The sequence below is a fragment of the Geospiza fortis genome, unplaced genomic scaffold (genome assembly GCF_000277835.1).
Source record: "Geospiza fortis unplaced genomic scaffold, GeoFor_1.0 scaffold659, whole genome shotgun sequence".
NCBI lineage: Eukaryota > Metazoa > Chordata > Aves > Passeriformes > Thraupidae > Geospiza > Geospiza fortis.
The window spans coordinates 320,933-331,199 of NW_005054530.1; the positions used below are offsets into that span (position 1 = coordinate 320,933).

A 10,267-nucleotide genomic window follows, 5' to 3' on the forward strand; every position below is an offset into this window, starting at 1 on the left:
TTCCCGGGAGCATGAAGGAGGAGGAGCACAACCCCTGGACATGGAAGATGCCCAGAGGAGTCAGCACACAGGTCCCCATCTCCTGGGGATGTCTCTGGCACCTGGGAGCTCCCCTATGTTCGTGCCTGGCAAGTGACGAGCACAGAGAGGAGGGAGGAGCAGGGCTGCTGGGACATGGAGAGAGGGAGAAGAGCCAGTGGAGGAACACATCCGGGAGCTGGCAGAGTGGGAGCCAAGCCCTTGAGCTGCGCTGGTTGTTTGCAGACTGAAAGCCCTGTGCGCACACAAACAGGGAGTTCTCTCTTTGGAGGTTCCCAGTCTGGGAATGGCCATACCAGGCCATTGCTGTGTTGGCTCATGGGCCACATGGTGCCTCTAAAATCCCAGAAATTGGGACATTTGGACACTCATCCAGCAGGAGATGGGATGCAGCTCAGCCCAGGCTCTGGAACCCAGCAGAGAGGCACATCCAGGTGTGCCAGGGCAAGAGGAGACCTCAAGATGGGTCATGCTCAGAGGTCCAGCTTAGCCAAGGGTGGTTTGCACCTGTTCTCTTCCTGGGGTGGGGGAAAACCAGCCTTTTCTCCCGTGGCTGGGTTAAAAACCAGATGTCCAAGTGCCTGGAAAACAGAGATTTAATTATTTGCTTAATTACAGCCGCCTGGTCTCAGCCCATCTTGGCCTCTGGATGACAAGGGTGGGAATAATATTCAGAGCCACATGTCAGGGACAGAGCCCAGCACAGCACATTCCAGAGAACATCCCAGGGCTCCTTCTCCAGCCACACTGCTGAGATGAGCCTGTTTGGACCAAGGACACCCAAGCCCAGCAGTTGATCCTGAGAGGAACACAGCACCTTCACCTCCCCCTCCAAGAGGGATTCAGAGCAGGGCACAGTCACGTCTCTGCACAGGAGATTCCCTTGAACCTTCCTGGAAACCCAACCATTTTCTTGTCCACCATTCCCGTTATTTTTCTGGTTTTATTTTAATCTCTTGTCTGTTATTGTTCGGTTTTCCTTTGAGCAAATTTATCTGAGCATCCAAGAATAGAAGACACATCAGATAATACTGGGAAGGAAGTGAGAGTGCCTAGAATTACTGGATATATTAAATCAAACCCATTTCATCATTTTCTCTGTTTATGCCAGATTTGTCTGGGTGTTTATCCCTTAAGTTGGGGGAGTCACCATTCTGCTGAGATCAGGACTCTTGGTTTGATGTGCATGGAGAGAGAGTGATCCAGGCACTGGCAGCTCCTGGCCCGAATAAAGGGATTTAAAAATAATAACTTGGAAGAGGAAAGAATAGACTAGAACCTTGTTTGCAGGAAAATGACTTAAAAAACAAATTCAAGAGGCTGAAATACTGTGAAAGGTGCTGTGAGTGAGGTCACCCGCTGCTCCTGAGCCTGCCAGCACACGCAGGCTCCAGGGCAACGAGCTGATCTTGTTTCCCATCAGATTCCCCTCCTCCCTCCCTCCCTCCCTCCCTCCCTCCCTCCCTCCCGCTCTCCCTGCCGAGGTGCAGAACTCAGCCCCTGCCTTGGTTTTGCAACACATCCCCGACGGGATGGACCTGCTTGAACATTTTTGGCTGGGGCAGGTCTCAGGTGTCCCAGATGGCACAGGATGGGCGGGTTGAAAGGAGAAGAGCCCTGCCTGCTGCTCCTGCACAGGAGGTTTTGCCCGTGGCAAATGTGGGATACAACCTCCCGGCGCTCTGGTTGAGGGTTTTATAGCTGTGACCCGGAAGCTGAAAGCTGAGCGTTCATTCTTTCGTGCAACTGGAGAAACTGAGGCACGGATTGAGGTCATCACAGGATCTCCCCAGTCCACCCTGTCACTCCCAGCAGTGACAGGCACAGACCTCCTTGCTCAGGATGGTCTTACAACATCCCAAAGCTACACCTGACATATCAACATCTCCTGAGAACCCATGAGCATCTCTGGGCCACGCTCCTGTGCTGGACAGGCACCCAAATCCCACCCACTGAAACCCCCAAGCACGTGCAAGCCACCACATCAAAAGAGAAGGTTCAGCAGTCGTGCCTGGTTCTGCCCAAATGCAGACAATTGATGGCCAGGACCCCCCAGAATTGTATTTTCAGTGTTATGGTTTCCCCCCGGTGTTTGGATGAAGTGTCTGGGCACTGGCTCTGCTCTGAGCTTTGTTTAGGAGGTGCTGCCAAGGTAATGCTGCTCCCAGCACTGCTGCACGAGCACCACGTCCCTGCAAAAACCCAGCCCATCCTGGGAAGCTGTTCCTGTCCCCCTCCTTGTCCTGGGCACTGAGCTGGCCCCAGACCCCTGATTCCTGCTCCTAATGTTGCCCATAGCACCAAGGAAACCCCACAGCAAGGCCTGAGTGGATTTGCTGGAGCTTTGAGCCCTTCTCTTCTTGCACAGCAGCAGATCCAAGGGATTTTCTGGTAGATTAGGTGGGGGAAGAAATGGAAATAATTCTTTTTTGGGAATGGAGGACATGGAACCATCCCCTGTAGGGCTGCTCCTGGTAAAACCTCCAACAAGTGGTGGTTCAGTCATCTCCCAGCAAGCAGAGCAGAAAACCCTCTTATACCTGAATCAAGGGGTGTTATTACCTGGGATATCTCCAAAATCTTCCTATAAAATATTCCCATCACATTTGGTTTAGCTGAATGCAAACCTCAAGCACTGGTGGAGGTTTTTTTTTGCCCACCTATGAATGACGGAAGAGAAGACTGACTCAATTCCTCCTTGTCTTTGTAATTCTGCTCTTCCACAGAAAAAGGAAAAAAAAAAAAGTCTTTTCCTTCTTATAAGAAAGAGACCAATTCTTGGAATTAAAAAATAAATCACTTGGGACATGCCTTCCCCTTTCATCATCTTCAAGGGCACAGCGTGATCTTCTGAGAAGCAGAATCGAAAGGGAGAAGTAAAGACATCTGAGTAGCCCCCACAGAAAACATCATCAGTGATGCCAGACATGAAACTGAAGGTTTTTTCCTCCCCAAAATAAATGTCCAGTTTGGTTTCCTCTGCAGTGGAAGGAACAGGGAAGTGTGGTTTAAATATTTGCTGTGATGGCTGGGTGTGATGGACCCACCTGCAGAAAAGGGAGAACCAGCCCAAGACTTGAGCAGATCCCTGCGTTCTCCAGGGAAGCAAATGGTCCATGCTCTGAGTTTGAATTTCTGGAAGTCTTTGCTCCCTCTGGGAGATGCCTCATGCCTTGAAGCTGCCTTGAGATGCCTCATGCCTTGAGTTATTTTGGGTTCTCAGGAATCCCCAAGGCCCCATCCCTACAGCCCTTGGCAAGGGCATGGGCAAACTGAGTCAACAGCACAGCGTTTAATAATATTAATGAGGAAATAACTTCAACTGACCAGAAAAATCACTTAAGAAAATACATAAAATTCCCATTATGGAAATGCACAGACTCATTGCACAGGCTAAAAATTGCACATAGAGGTGAAAACCTAAGGGTTTTCAAGATGGAGGGCAAGGAGCCACAGGAGAGATTGTGGCCAACCTGGAGGCATTTGATTTCCACTCAGCCATGAAAAGTTTGGATACATCCCCATCATAGACCCTAGTTCTGTCCTCGAAGAGAGAAATCTGACCACAAATTGTGAAGGTTCAAATTGTGGAGGTCCAAACTGTGAAGGTCCAAATTGTGAAGGGATCCTCATGGCACTGGAGGGTGACCAGTTTCTCCACCTCAGAAGTCCAGCAGTGAGAGGACTCGTCTGACTTCACCCCTGCTCTGGATGTGGTGAATTCTGGTTGCAGCAAGAAGGTGCAGGGCTCCATCAGAGTAGACCTCAGGAGATGAGACTTTCTGCACCAAACACTTTCTCTGCCAAAAATCCAGGGTCTCAAAAGGTGCTGGGATAGCAGATGGCCATGCAGGAGTTTGGGGTGACCATATCCTCTGAGCTGGTTTAAAAAGAGAAAGTTGTCATCAAATATGACCTCCTCACGAACAAGCTCAACCAGATCCACCACCCTGGCAGGCTGGAGTTGTCAGGACATGAGAAATGAACTCCATTTCCGTTATAAACAGCTTTTAGATGTAATGAAATTCTTCATGCAAGACATCTCCGGTCTGGTGAGACACGGCGGAGCCCGAGGCAGAAGGGACCCTGCCTGACCTGTGCCTGTCTGTGCTGGGGAACAACCTGAGAGCTCTGAGGAACCCCTCCATGGGGACAGCCAGTGTCTGGTGGTGGGGACATCCCAGTCCTGAGGCCCTCACAAAGCTTCAGCTTTTGAAAAATGCTGCTTTTTGCCTCCAGGAGGTTTTGCAGCTGTTGAAAGACCATGGTCCCAGCTCCAAAGTGCCTCCCTGGCCTTGGCCACAGAGACTCCTGTCCACATCCAGCCATTCTGGGGTCTGCTGGCAGCTGGCAGCCTGGATAGCAGTGGGAAGGTGCAATTACCCCTGGGAGCAGCAGTGGCAAAGGTCACCTGCGCTCAGGAGCTAATGCAGTTACTGGCAGCATCCAGCCGGAGGAACAGAAACCAGGGAAACTCAAACCCAGCCACCGTGCCAGCCCTTTTTGCCAAGGATTAATTTACTCAGTCAGGCTCCAAGAGGAACCCAGGCTAGTCCCTTTCCCCACTTATTTTTCACAGTGATCCTTTGGTATGAATAAAAAGAGGTATAAAAACAGCGCTTTGCTCGAAATCTCATTTTTAGACCCAGCTACTGCCTCCAAATTTGCCTCTCCTATCATTGATCAGCCCCCAGAATGTCATTTTTGGGGATTTCCCATTAATTCCAGGTGCTCTAGGGCTGGGGTTGTGGCTCAGTGGAGGTGTTTGGAGCTGGCAGGCAGCCAGGAGCTACTATTACATTTTCTGTTTTTTAACACTCCCACCACTATTTACAGTGTCCCCACAGCAGGACAGCCGGCTGTTCACCTTGGGGACCTGCAAGGACACTGCCATGCTGGCAGGGAGGAGGACCTCAGCCTTCCCAAAGCCAGGGGCAGCACTGGAGCTGGGATTGATGCCCTCACTGTCAGTTCATGGGGGGAACGAGTTTATCCATCCTCAGCTGCATTCCCCGGATGCTTGCGGGAAGTCCTGGGCTCCCCATGCACGGATGTTGGGCTTGTTTGCACAAGGTGCGTGTTTTCTGGGGAAAAGCACATTTCCCCCCCATTTTCCTCTCCCCGTGGAGGCTGAGGGAGCGGGGAATTTCACAAGGGCACCGAGCCACCGCCAGCCCAACCCCACAAGCCCGGGCAGCACCGGGATGTGAGGGATGGCTCCAGCCTGGCTGTGGTTGCAAATATTCATGTCAGATCCTGCCAGAGCCCATCTCTCCCGTGGCCACGCTGCCTGGCTTGGCCGTGGGCTCATGCCAGGATCAATGAAAACCTGTGTTGTCCACTACAGCAGGATCCAGCTGCCTCCATCCATTCTGTACAACCCAAACCCTCTCAGAGCATATTTGGGTGCCTGCTTAGTGAGGTGACACTGGGGAGCCCCCCATATGGAGTTCCATCATTTGGGTAATGCCTTCAGCACCTCCTTCCCTTCTACATCCACCGAGACCCATCACAAGCCCCCCAAAAGAAAGCAGGGAATAATTCTGGGGGACTCCCAGGCAAAGGAAGGGTCAAGTCCATCATCCAGCGGAATCTCAGCATCCCAGTGCTATTTATGCACCTGCCATTCCATACCCAGCCCGTGCCCCCGGGGTTCTTTGCCTTATTGCTCTTTAATTGCCCTGCTCAGGAAGCGCGGAGCTTTGACCGCCTGGTTAATGAGTACGGGAGGCATCGACCCCTTCGGCTGCAGGGAGACCCTGTCCCCGACACCCAGGGCCAGGACAACCCAGCTGTTCCCTATGCGTGGGCATCCCAGGCTGTAAATCCCACTTTCGGGGCCGTTGGAATTCCCCCGATACAGATGCCCGTCCAAGATCCCAAGCCAGATGTTTGCCTGGGAGGCCCCCGTGCTGGCCCAGCTGTTTCTGCCCCTTGCCTCTCCCCAGCCCAGCTGTGACCCCTCCCCAGCGGGCTCCGGGCGCTCCCAGTGCCGCGAACGGTGGGAACGGGATCCATCGAACCGGGCCGGGATGGGAACCGGGCAGGCTGGGACCCTAAAGGGTCAGAGCCAACCGCGCAGGATGGGATCTTGGTGAACCGGGGCAGGACGGGCGGGATGGGGCTGGAAAGGGCAGGATGGAACCCTGAGGGGTCAGAGTGAAGCCGCTGCCTCCCGGCGCATCCCGCTCTGGTAAGTGCCGCGAACCGGGAGTACGGGACCAGCAGAACCGGGAAAGGATGGAATTCAAGTGGGTGAAGCGGGCAGGATAGGACGGGATGGGACTGGACCGGACAGGATGGGACCCAACAGGGTTAGACCCAACTGGGTAAAATGGGACTGGACCGGACCGGGCAGGAAGGGACCCGACAGTGTCGGACCCACCCAGGCAGGATGGGACCTTTTAGGGTGAGAAGGAATCCGCTCCTTCCCGGCACATCCCGCTGCCGGTAAGTGCCGCCAGTGGGGAGGGGGGTACGGGACGAGCCGAACCGGGAAAGGACTGGATCCTGGGCAGGATGAGGCAGAACAGGAGAGAATGGGGGCAGATCCAGAGAACAGCCGTGCTTCAGCTGGGGTTTGGGGTAATTCCAGAGCCACTCCAAATGGAAGCTTTGCTTTTGAGGTGGTTTGGCAGCTCTAACCATGGAGCAGGGCTCAAAATCCCACTGTGATCCTCCTGGCAGGGCTGGTGCAGAGTGGATTCTCCCCTGTCCCTCTGCTCCCATGGTCTGCGGTGCTTGCATCCCTCAGGCATCCACAGGGATTAGCCCCGTGCCAGAAGTTGTATTGCACATAAATCGAGCTTAAGTCTGCTCGAGGGACCTGGTTTTCCTTGGCACTTCTGCTGTGGGTGCAGGTAGCCTGGCATCTACCTTTTATATATATTTATATCTATTTGTGCATGTATACATCCAGAGGTATAAATATATTCCTATATATGAGCGTGTCTGCATAGACATGTGTGTACAGATGTATAAATATATTTCTGTATATATGGCTGGAGATATGTATCAACTTGAGTGTGACTCCATGTGCTCAGGGACATATATTTGTGTGTAGGAGTGTAGAAATTTCTGTATATGTGTGTGTGTGTGAGTGGAGAGATATATATTTATATTATTTCTATTTCTATTTCTATTTCTATTTCTATTTCTATTTCTATTATTTCTTTATAAATATGTAATGTGTGCATGTGGAGAGCCATAGATAGGGTTGGATGCAGTGAGATACATATGTAGAGAGATGTGTAGAGGTATATTTATGTATAGAGATATATGTTTATGTTTGTATTTATATTTATATTTACATGCATAGAGATATAGGCTAGCTGAGACTGGGAAAGCTCATTGCACCTTCCCTGTCCCCATCATTCCCTTTCCAGCAGGGAATTGCAGCCCAGGTTGCCCAGAGCCTCCTTGAAGTGATGATTTATGATGGGGAACCAAATTGTGGGAAGATGAATGTGCTCACCCAAGGACAGAGTGGCTCTGCCACCCCCTATGCACAACAATCCATGTTTAGTACCCCAAAATTCCCAATTTTGTCCCAATTTTTCCACATTGTTGCACCCTGAGGCTTCACTAAATGAAGATTCCCCTTTAAACATTCAAGCCTGGCTCCCCACTGGGCAGATGGGCACCTGAGGATATTTTGGCACCAGCCAGGAGATGTTTGCGGATAAGGATGTGGTGGCTTTGGCAAAGTGGCATGCAGGATGGAGCATCTCCCTTTTCACGCTCTTTGAAATTTGCTGAGCTGGAGCTTTCACTTCCACCCAGCCCAGACTTCCAGCCCTGCCAGCCAGCCACAAAGACCAGGGTGGGAAAGATAAACCACGGAGGAAGATTTCCAAGGGACAAAGCCCTTCCCCACATCCTTTTCCAGGGCAGCAACATCCAAAAGCTTTCCCCCCCATATCCAGCTTGCAGAATCCCTCTCCTAATCAAGAGCAGGGTGTTAATTAAAGCTAATTCCACTGGAGAAGGGCTTGGTTTGAAAGCAAAGAGGTCGGAGGGGGCACGTGCAGGGGGAAGCTCGGGGCTGCGGGTGATTATTTTTAATCTCTTCCCCATCTGGCCACAGAGCAGCCCTACTTCTCTTTCCTGATCCTTGTTCCTCCTGTGCAGGCACCTTAAACCTCTGGGGTGAAGGTGACCCCATCCTGACCCTTCCCAACACTGCAGGCACCCCCTTTTTGTCCCCTAAAATTCTCATTTCCCCGTGGATTTCAGCCAGTGGTGGCAGGGCACCAGCTCCTATGGATGTGGGAGGTGCCAGCCCCATCACCCCAAGAGCTGGCAGGGATTCCCATGATGGGGTTTTGGGGTGAGAAAAGGGACTTTTGGGATGATCCACCCTGATAGACAATAAGGTGGGAACATGCCCTGGGCACAGGAACTGGTTGAGGCTGAGGGTCTCAGTGTGGTTTCATTAAGTGGTTTCATTAATTGGTGGGCACTGGCAGAATGCGACTGGGGGTTCTGGATTTTCCTCCTCTCCTCCAGCTCTTCCATCCCTCCAAACCCAGCAGCAGGGGGTTCAGTGCTGTTTCCCTCTTACAAAGAGGGTTTTTTCCTCATTTGCCATTTTTTGGGGGGATCCCCTCTATTTTTGGCTGCTCCTCCTTTTTTTGGGTAACTGAAGACCCAGGTAGCCTTGGGCATGATCCTTAGCAGGTCCCTGCCAACATCTCCAAGGGGTATTTTGGGGGAAAATATATTGAAAAGGGGTGTAGGTCACACTGGTTCACTTCAAACTCAGTACCTGTGCCTCAGTTTCCCTTGTTTTACTGCAGCACCTGCACAGCTGGAGCATCTTCTTCCTCTTGGTGCCACAGTGCCAGGGGACTTTCCTGTCCCCATCATCTGCCCACACTTAGAATGAGCCAAATACGAGGGAAATGTGGCAAAAATGGAGGAGAGACTTAAAAATCAGGAGAAGCAGCCAAAAATGAGGGGAAATTTTTTAACAATTACAGAAAAAAAGAAATCATCTGTAATGACCTGAGCCAGCCACATCCTGGCACCCAGAGGCAGGAGCTGGCATCTGTGCTGTGCCAGAGCCATTCCTGCCAGCTGGTTTCTGTTCCCCCTTTCCCTGGGGGGAAAGAGGAAAGGGAAGTGTTGCTCAATGGGGTGAGCACAGCACCCACAGATGTGCCAAGGGCTGGCAGAGCCGTGGCTCTCAGCACCCTGGGGCACCCCAAAAGGTAAGAGGCACTCCCAGGACCCCTCTTCCCAGCCACCTTGTCCCCAGTGCCCTTGGTGGGGACACCGGGGGGGTGGCAGAGGTTCCTGTGGGTGCCGCCCAACTTTGGGTCCTGGGGGAGGTTTGGGGGGACCCAGGGGAGCTTTGGGGGGAGCCAGGGGAGAGGGAAGACACAGCCCTGGAGCATTTATTGGCTTGGAGGTGGGGGAGGTGAGTGCTGGGACTCCCTGGAGCTGGGGTGACAGTGGGGTGACAGTGGGATGCAGGAGGGCACTGGCGGCTGATGAGGGCTCAGTGAGGTGACAGAGGGACTCAAATAGGATGTGTGGGGATAAATGGGGGTGCAAGGGGGCTTAGCAGGGTACCAGGGGGATGGGAGGTATATGCAGCAGCTTCACAAACCCCAAAATCGTGTCCCCAACACTGACACCATGGCTGGGCTGTGCTCTTGGGATTGCTGAATCCCCAGACGCCTGAAATGTGGGGGTACAAGCTGACGGGGTGACCCCTGAACTCATTTGTCTCTCCCTCCCTGGTTCCCTGTGCCCCATGCTCCTGGCGGGAGCTTGGGCACCTCCTCCCTGCCTCAGTTTCCCCTTCCCAGTGGGCATCCCCTTGCAGGCAGGTTTGTGCCCTGGGCAGGAGGGGAAGAGGGGGCTGTGTCTCCGGCCAGGAGGGAGGGCAGGGCAGGGCAGGACAGGGCAGGGAGGAGAAGCGGCTCTCGGGACCTGCTGCCGGGGGGGGTGGCCCCCACGGGCGACAGACGCTGCCCCAGGGCTGGGGGCCCGTGGGCTGTGCCACCGCATCTGCCGCGCTGCTCTGCGCCCCTGAGGAAAGCAGATCTCCTCCTCCCCTGCTCAGAGCTGGCTGGGCTGGACTGGAAAGCTCTGGGCTCGTTGTCACCGCGCTAATTACGGGTTGGAAGTGCCCGCGAGGGTCGCGCCGGGCTCGGCGCTGGTGGCATCTCCCGGGCTGAGTCCGGCCGGCCGCGGGGGTTTGGCACCCCCCGCAGAGGCG

The 10,267-nt window shown here is 53.2% G+C and overlaps 1 protein-coding gene across 1 annotated transcript in view; it reads left to right on the top strand.

Annotated features, from left to right (window-relative positions):
• Positions 1–9,235: 9,235 nt before the first annotated feature.
• The window catches only part of P2RY6 (pyrimidinergic receptor P2Y6), a 3,878-nt gene continuing 2,846 nt past the window's right edge, over positions 9,236–10,267 (top strand). The window contains exon 1 of the mRNA XM_005429173.2: positions 9,236–9,251. The gene's annotated coding sequence lies outside the window, so the exon portion shown is untranslated. The remainder of the gene's footprint in view (positions 9,252–10,267) is intronic.